This window comes from Nicotiana attenuata, chromosome 1 (assembly GCF_001879085.1).
Source record: "Nicotiana attenuata strain UT chromosome 1, NIATTr2, whole genome shotgun sequence".
NCBI classification, from domain to species: Eukaryota; Viridiplantae; Streptophyta; class Magnoliopsida; order Solanales; family Solanaceae; genus Nicotiana; species Nicotiana attenuata.
The window spans coordinates 96943002-96952940 of record NC_031989.1 but is presented as its reverse complement, the minus strand read 5'-3'; the positions used below and the strand labels follow the sequence as shown (position 1 = coordinate 96952940).

The following is a 9939-nucleotide window of genomic DNA, read 5'->3' as shown; positions in this document are numbered from 1 at the left end:
TCGAGTTAAATACAAAGTTGGGAAAAGAGTTTCCTGTATATTGTACCTTGTGTTCATCTAAATTTTCAGTTGCCTTTACTTATTTTCGTTGCCTAAAATCAGTCCTAATACTTACTACGTTGAAGTTGTCCAAAATAATCTAAGTCCAAAGTTGCTGTAATTTTGGCTAAGTGTTGTGAAGGCTGAAGTCAAGTGTGGGACTTGGCTGTCGCGCAGGCTGATTTTCGGCGGACTGAAAATGCGCCTATGACACTAGGCATGATGCCTTAACTTTACGAACAAAAAGAAAACATAAGAAAAACTAGACTACGTAGAAGGGCAATGACAACCGCAGTGAAAGATTTCCTGCACATCACTGATAATACATGAGTTGTTGCGCAGCAATATTCTGGAAACCACCATCATATATAGCTTGACTTGCCCCAGAAGCTATCAGCACTGATGCTTGCTTCAAAGGATGTTGACCTGTCAGGCCAGGAAGACCACCCATCTTGCTCCTAGCTAGTTGCATTTCATAAACCAAAAGGTCAGTGGCCAAAATACCTAGTGGCGTAGGAGCTGGTAAAGGAAGTGGGTTCGAGGTTGTCCCAGGCGGAGTTGGCTTGTTACCCCAAGAACACTGCAAGTATACAAATTAGAGCGGTTAATTATGAAGATTAACATATTGATTAGTCTAAGAACACACAACCAGAGTTAAGATGCAAATGTCCCTTCTCTTGATAAGTGTCATCCTATACCATTGAAAAGAGAAAAAGAACAAACTCGAAATCATCTTGCATAATAAGCATTCAGGATAACAGCAAATAATTCAAATACAGTACACACAAAAAATTCAACTTCAATAGAAAAAATAGCTATCAAGCACAACGATAAACCTTAATCTGTCTTCCACCCAGAACTGAGTGGGTATTTGAATTGCTAAAGCTGCCTCAGCATGAATATTGTATCATACAAAATCAAATCCTTTATCACGCTGAATTCGGACTTTCTCAATCACTCCTGCATCAAGGGCATGAAAGTGGCGATGGAGATCGGGTTGTGTTACCTGAAATAATAAAAGTTGTAACTACAAAGTCCTTGCCAAAGGCAGGAAGCAAATTCAAGATGGAAATTAGAAGGGAATATGCCAAGGCAACCTAGTTTTTAAACCTAAAAACTGGTACAATATTAGCATTTTCTTACTAGGGAAAGGTGAGATACCAACTATGGTAAGAGATATCCTCACCTCAGGAGAAACATTGCCCACATAACAGTGATGTATTGTGGGTTATTTTTAGGAGCATCACTATTTGTTGTCTTTTTACCATCTTCTAAAGTACCAAAAAGGCTATTACGTGGATATTAGTTTATGATGTTGACCGAGTTCAAATGGGGCAATAACAACATTGATTGAATACATAATAAAGTGAAGTTCATTGTAACACCCCAAAAATTTTCGAAGTGTTTAAGACTATTAAGAAAATTAATGTGTGCGAATTATATTAATTGGGGTGTTAATAAGGACTAATGATATGAAGGATATCAATTGATCATGGTAATATGTGTAAAAGGTATATTAATAATGGTTTATGGTCTAAGAAGAGCCCTAAGGCTAAGTCAAGTTGGAAACTATATGATGGGCTAAAATTTCAAATGAGTTTGCACAAAACCTAACTTCAATCGAGAACAACTCTCAATATATAAAGAATTATGTGTTGTACAACCTATCAAATTAAAGATCTTTGAGTCTAGTTTTTAACTCTTTAAGTAGTTCGTCATTTAGATATTCCTACAAGAAGTTATGATCTTTTTACTAAAGGGTATCATAGCAAATACGTACCTACGCTGCCTTGGGCGTAGCTAATTTCAGCAAGGCAGGAAAATGAAGGGGGCTGAAGAGGAAGGGAGCGTAGCTACGCTGGAGGTGTGCGTAGATATGCATGCTATCAAAATTATAAAAGTGGCTATTTTGGGGAGAGAGAAAGAGATGAAATTTTGGACAAGGGTTTGGGTTCTAGAGAGAAAAGGAGCACATCCCTCATCAACACACTTCATAGTAAGTGTTTAAGATGCATTTGTGGCTACATAACACCATTTAATATTAGTTGTAACATCAGTCATGGATCAAAACCCATAAGAAATGTATTGAATTTTCAAAAACACCAAAAAGAGGAAAGTGAGATTCTTCCACCAAGAGGTAATCTCTTCACTTGAACTTTGCATATATGATATATTAAAGTATGGATAGCATGTTTATGAAGTTTATTTGAAGTTATAATGGAGTATTATAAAAATTCTAAGAGTGGGTCTTGAAAATAATATTTTGAACAAAGAAGAAGGTGGAGGAGTAGTGGTTTGATATAAATGAAATTATTTTGAGATTTTAATAATGCCAGTAGACTTGATAACCTAATTGATGGACGAATTGAAAGGGAAATCGCCATTTGGCTAAGAAGTAACACTAGTTCATGAATTGGATGTATTTGAACGTAGAGTTTTATTGGAGAAGATAATGAACAACGACTTGGTGATGTTGAGTAAATAACATAGTATTGTTAATGAATCCAAATAAGTATTTAATGATAAAAATATAATTGAATAGGCTAATTGGTGGAGCTATTGGATAATTTAGAATGGTTGATGGCTTGTTGCTGAATTGTGAAGCCTGAATAGATATTTATTAATATTTTCGTATTTGTTTTGATGTAGTTGGGATATCTAATGGTAGATATTGAATTGTTGACGATATTTGAGCATTTTAATCAATTGGAGCGGTGTAGTATTATTTGGAGCTTAGCTTGAAGGTTGAGGTAAGTTGATTATGACTTACTCTTCTTGAGGGATTCTCTCTAAAAGTATGATTAGAGTTAAATACATGATATTACTTATAAATGTGCATCCGTACTTATGGGGACAAGCGGGAAGGATGTCACCATGTGTTTCTTAGTTTGTTGATTTTGAAGTGTCATGTAATTTTATATAAAAAGTCTTATTTCAAAACTTGTTTGCAAGATGACACTTATAAGGAAAACGTTGTACGTTTTACTAGAACTTATGTGTTGAAAAGAGTATTATAACACCTCACATTTTTTTAAAAAAAAAAGTAGTTTAGTAATTCTTCAGACTCTGAGAGATAGCCAGTTATATGCTAAATTTTTGAAATCTGAGTTTTGGTTGAGTTCAGTTGCTTTCTTGGGTCACGTTGTATCAACAGAGGGTGTTCAGGTGGATCCTAAGAAGATTGAGGCCGTTCGAAATTGGCCTAGACCTACTTCAGCCACGGAGATCCGTAGTTTCTTGGGTTTGGCGGGTTACTACCGTCGGTTTGTGGAGGGCTTTCATCTATAGCAGCCCCGATGACCAGGTTGACCCAGAAGCGTACCCCGTTCAGGTGGTCGGACGAGTGTAAAGGCGAGCTTCCAAAAGCTCAAGACTGCTTTGACTACGGCGCCGGTGTTGGTATTGACCACAGGTTCAGGGCCTTATACAGTATATTGTGACACATCTCGTATTGGAATTTGTGCAATGTTGATGCAGGGTGGCAAGGTTATTGCATATGCTTCGCGGCAGCTAAAGATTCATGAGAAGAATTACCCAGTTCATGACTTAAAATTGGCAGCCATTGTTCACGTGCTAAAAATTTGGAGACACTATTTATATGGCGTGTCGTGTGAGGTTTTCACGGATCACAAGAGTTTGCAATATTTGTTCAATCAAAAGGAGCTCAATTTGAGGCAAAGGAGGTGGTTGGAGCTATTAAAAGACTATGATATCACCATCTTGTATCATCCCAGGAAGGCCAATGTGGTGGCCGATGCTTTGAGTAGGAAGTCGGCTAGTATGGGTAGCCTTGCATATATTCCAGTCGGTGAGAGACCGCTTGCTTTGGATGTTCAAGCTTTGGCCAATCAGTTCGTGAGGTTGGATGTTTCTGAAACCAGCCGTGTTCTAGCTTATACAGTTTCTCAGTCTTCCGTATTTGAGCGTATCAGAGATCGGCAATATGATGACCCTCATTTTCTTGTCCTCAGGGACACAGTGCGGCACCGTGATGCCAAGCAGGTTACGGTTGGAGATGATGGAGTTTTGAGGATGCAGTGTCGTGTTTGTGTGCCTAATATGGATGGGCTTCGTGAGTTGATTCTAGAGGAGGCTCACAGTTCCCGGTATTCTATTCATTCGGGTGCCGCTAAGATGTATCAGGACTTGCGGCAGCATTATTGGTAGAGGAGGATGAAGAGGGATATTGTTGCGTATGTAGCTGGTGTTTGAATTGTCAGCAAGAAAAGTACGAGCATCAGAGACCTGGTGGTTTGCTTCAGAAGATAGATATTCCTGAGTGGAAGTGGGAGCGTATCACTATGGATTTTGTTGTTGGACTCCACGGACTCAGAGGAGGTTCGACGTAGTTTGGGTTATTGTGGATAGATCGACCAAATCAGCACATTTCATTCCTGTGGCAGTTTCCTATTCTTCGGAGCGGTTGGCAGAGATCTATATCCGTGAGATCGTTCTTCTTCATGGTGTGCCCGTGTCTATCATTTCTGATCGAGGTACGCAGTTTACCTCGCATTTTTGGAGGGCAGTGCAGCGTGAGTTGGGTATGCGGGTCGAGTTGAGCACATCGTTTCATCCTCAGACGGACGGACAATCCGAGCGTACAGATCTTGGAGGATATGCTCCGCGCCTGTGTTATTGACTTTGGAGGTTCTTGGGGTCAGTTCTTGCCGTTAGCAGAGTTTGCCTACAACAATAGCTACCAGTCGAGCATCCAGATGGCTCCCTACGAGGCATTATATGGTAGATGGTGTCGATCACCGGTTGGGTGGTTTGAGACGGGGGAGGCTCGGTTACTAGGTATAGATTTATTACAGGATGCCTTGATAAGGTTAAGATCATTCAGGATAGACTTCGTACAGCTCAGTCCAGGCAAAAGAGTTATGCCGACCGTAAGGTTCGTGATGTGGCATTCATGGTCGAAGAGAGAGTGTTGCTTCGGGTGACACCCATGAAGGGTGTGATGAGATTTGGGAAGAAGTGCAAGTTAAGCCCTAGGTTCATCGGGCTTTTTGAGATTCTTGATCGAGTGGGAGAGGTGGCCTACAGACTTGCGTTGCCACCAGGCTTGTTAGCGGTGCATCCAGTGTTTCATTTGTCCATGCTTCGGAAGTATCACAGTGATCCATCTCACGTGTTAGATTTCAGCACTATCCAGTTGGGCAATGATTTGACTTACGCGGAGGAGCCGATAGCTATTCTAGACCGGCAGGTTCGTCAGTTGAGATCGAAGAGTTACCCTTCGGTTTGTGCGCAGTGGAGAGGTCAGCCTGTTGAGGCAGCTACCTGGAAGTCCGAGTCTAATATGCGGAGCAGATATCCCAATCTTTTAACCGGCTCAGGTACTTTTCTATGTCTATTCGAGGACGAACGACTGTTTTAGAGGTGAAGAATGTGATGACCCAAAGGGGTCATCTTATGTTTTAGAACTCGATTCTGTATTTCGAGGTCTTCACAACCTCATTTTATTCCTTCTCGATTTGCGTACACAGTCTGGGCGTGTATCCGGAAAGCTTTTATATGAAAAATTGAAGAAATAATGATTTTTGGCCTAAAAAGGTTGATTTTGATGACTCGGTCAACATTTTGGGTAAACGGACCCGGACCCATTTTCTGACGGTCACTGTGGGTCCGTAGTAAAATATGGGATCTGGGCGTATGCCCGAAATCGAATTTCGAATTCCCTATCCCGAAAAATGAATTTTTTAGGAAAATTGTAAAATTGAAATTATAATGGTTTTGAGAAAATGGTTAATAGTTGATCTCGTTGGTATCGGGTCCGTATTTTGGTTCCAGATCTCGGTACAGGTGTGTTATGATATTTATACCTTTTCTGTGAAATTTGGTGTGAAACGGGACTGATTTGACGTGATTCGGGCCTTTGGTTGAAAATTTAGAAGTTTTAAAACTCTCTTGAAGATTTCATGCAATTTGGTGTTAAATTTGTAGCTCTGGGTGTTATTTTGGCAATTTGATCGCCCGAGCAAGTTCATATGATGTGTTAAGACTTGCGTGCGTGTTTGATTTGGAGCCCGAGGGCTCGAGTGAGTTTCAGATAGGCTACGGAATGTCTGGACTTAGAAAAATCTGGTGTTGGATAGTTGCAAAGTTGCAGCTCTCGGATCTTGGAAGTGCGGCCGCGGTGGGAAATTTACGGACCACGGTAGAGGAACGCGGCCACAGTGGGAACCTCGCAGACCGCGGTAGAGATTTCGTGGCCGCGCCTGGGATTTCGCGGACCGCGTAGTGAGGATTAGAGGGTGCTATATAAGCGGGATTTTTAATTCATTCTTCAATTTTTCAAACCCTAAAACATAAGAGGCGATTTTCCTAACACTTCTTATTTCCCAAATCATAAGTAAGTAATTCTTAACTCATTTCTTTCACTCTTTTACTTCTTTTACAAGATTTTATCCTAGAATCTAGGGTTTTCATGGTGGAATTGGGGATTTTTGGGTAGAACTTAGGAATTTCGAAATTTGGGGATTTAGACCTCAAATTGAGGTCCGATCCCAAAACCACTTGTATATCCGGGCTCGGGGGTGAATGGGTAATCGGGTTTTGGTCCGAGTTTTGGCCTTGGACCAAGCGGGCCCGGGTGTTGACTTTTTCCAAAATGGCCTAAATTGAATTTCTTGCTATCATGGGTAGTTCCTAAGGCTTAAATTGAATTGTTTAGTTGGTAATTTGCTAGATTCTATTGGTTCGGAGGCGTGTGTGAAGGGAAAAGCGGTGATGGAGCCTTGAGTTTGGCCGGAGGAGCGAGGTAAGTGTTGTGGCTAACCTTAGCTTGAGGGATTAGGTGTTATTTGCTTATGTGTTACGTGTTTGGTTCTTGAGTACGATATATAGGTAAGGTGACGAGTATCTATACGTTGTTGTCGAGTCATAACATGTGAATCAGCTTTATCCTTGGAAATGTTATATTATGATCATATTATTCATGTGTAGACTAGTTAATCGATGCGTTGAGAAGTTCTTATCATGTTTTATGCAATTTGGTATTGATGGGGTTTTTACCCAAAATTGAGATTGGTATTGTGGAATTAAGCGTTGAAGTAAGACTTGTTGTCGCCATTTCTACCTCTCTATTATTGTTGTCTCGTGTTTGGTGAGGTAGAGTGATAACGCACGAAGGGTGATGCCGTGCATGTTCCTATTATTTATATGGTGAGGAAGAGTGATAAAGCACGAAGGGTGATGCCGTGAACGTTTCCATTATTAATTATCTGGTGAGGATGAGAGTAAAAGCACGAAAGGTGGTGCCGTGCATTATTTTTCAGTTTGTTGTGTTTACTTGTTATTATCGGTTCAAGGTCTACTAGCTGTTTTAAATTCCTCTACTGCTGTGATTCTTTGTTTTGCTACCCCTTAACATGTTTGCCCCTCCCGTTAATGACTGTTTGTCTTCTGCTAATTGTTATTTCTGCTAGCATATTGTATAACTGCACACACACACACACACACATATATATATATATATATATATATATATATATATATATATATATATGTATATATATATATGTATATATATATATATGTGTGTGTGTGTGTGTGTGTGTGTGTGTGTCTTGTCCTAGCCTCGTCACTACTTCGCCGAGGTTAGGCTCGGCACCTACCATATTGCACTCTGCACTTTCTGTGCAGATTTCAGTACCGGACCGTGCTGACCCGATTTGAGTTGCCGCCTTCGGTCCAACAGGAGACCCAAGGTAGATCTGCCGGCGTTCCCAGACCCTGGAGTCCCCTTCCAGTTATTCTAGTTTCATGTTTTCATTTAATTCGAGAACAATTGTATTTTTCTTTTAGCTAGTATTTGTATTGACTCTTAGTAGTTCGTGGATTGTGGCACCAGATTTTGGGTAGACGTGTATTAGTATTTGAGATATTATAAATTCTGCACTTCTTTACTCTGTTTTGGTTTAATTACTGTTATTTACTGAATTGGATAGTGGTTAGTGTATTAAATCTCTATCTGTTGGCTTGCCTAACATTCTGAAAAGTTAGGCGCCATCACGACCCCGATGGTGGGAAATCCGGGTCGTGACATGATATGACACAATGCTTACCGAGTTATTACAGAATTGTTACATTGATTCCGTTACAGAAAACATATGATGAGATTGAATATTTTCACTGTTTTTGAAAGGGCATTTATTTTTGTGATAGTTTCTGATTATTATCATACAAGCACGTTTTCTGACTTTTCCCCAATTAAAAACGGTTTGTGGTTAAGTGTTATACTCACTGAGCTAGCGACTCACTCCCCGCTATATTTTTTTACAGAGACAACGGTTGACGCGAGCGAGGATTTTGTTAATTAGAGTACACGAGTTGACAATTTCTGGTGAGCCCGCACTTATTCATGTGAGCGAAGTTATTTATTTGTTATGATCTTTTGTTTTGAACTCTTAGAGTAACTCCATAGTTACTTTTTTGTTTCATGAGTATTTTGGACTTATAACTAGTATTAGACTTCCTTATCGTGTTTCGGAGATGAATTTACTATTACTGTATTGCAAGTGATTGATTAACAATGGTGGATGACTGTTTGATTAGTTGATGAGGATTATGAGACATTTTGGTTGATATAGGTTGGTTCTGTTGTTGGTTTTTGAGACATGATAAATTTTTGTATAGTCTTAAAACAGGGAAAACTCTGTCTGATTTTCTGTAAAATACCGATGAGGCTTACTTAGGGGCACTTGCTCCTAAGCGCCTGTCATGATCCAAAATTGGACCGTGCAAAGTATAAACTATTTGAGTACTAAAGATACGTTTGTCACGACCCGGAATTCCCACCCTCGGGATCGTGATGGCGCCCAATATTTCACTTGCTAGGCAAAACAACGTTAGAATAGTTTTTAGCCATTTTTTAAACCATTCAACTTAAATGATAACCAAGAAACTAAATAAACAGAAATAGAGTGAGAAAACCATAACAACAACGATATCGAGATACAATCCCAGAACTGGTGTCACAAGTACACAAGCGACTAGAGTACTACATATAAAAGTTTAAATGAAAGCATAATTGTCTGAAATACAGTAAACAGCTAAAGAGATATGAAAGGGGACTTTAGGGTTGCTGGCACCGTGCAGTTGTACCTCAAGTCTAGGTAAAGCAATCAATCCGAGCAATCTACTGATAGCCGTTAGGACCGACTCTAAAATTTGCACAAGTAGTGTAGAGTGTAGTATGAGTACAACCGACCCCATGTACTCTGTAAGTGCCGAGCCTAACCTCGACGAAGTAGTGACGATGCTAAGGCGGGTCACTTACAATAACATGTACGTAGTATAATAATAATAATAATAATAATAATAATAATAATAATAATAATAATAATAATAATAATAATAATAATAACAATAGGAAAGGAACATAGGAAATAACGACAAAGCAGTCAACTAACGAAAGCAAACTCAATCATCGAAATCAGTGAAACCAGAAATATCAGTCCTCAAAATCTCATATGACAATACTGAAAGTCAAAACAATACAACCATGAGTACAACACACACAACCTGTTGCAGCACGTAACCCGATCCCATCGTACAAACACAATCCTCCCTTATTTCACCATATCAATATCAAGAATAACATGTAAAATCCATTGCGGCGCGCAATCCGATCCCACCGTATAATAAGAATAAATATCATAATTCCCCCTTATTTTACCATATCAAAATCACATATAAAATCCGATGTGGCGTCCAAACCGATCCCACTATACCAATATCAATCCTCCCTTATTTCACCCGTTGCGGCATGCAACCCGATGCATAAGTAAAATCAATAAATGCAATCAATTCAACAACTCAATTCACAAGAATCTCTACGATTAAAGAATATGAAAACAAAGTCATAAAGGAACCTCGTACCAAATCAAGGAATGC

General features: G+C 39.6%; 1 pseudogene; it reads right to left on the bottom strand.

Annotated features, from left to right (window-relative positions):
- Positions 353 to 9939, bottom strand: part of LOC109238770 — a 62341-nt pseudogene continuing 52754 nt past the window's right edge.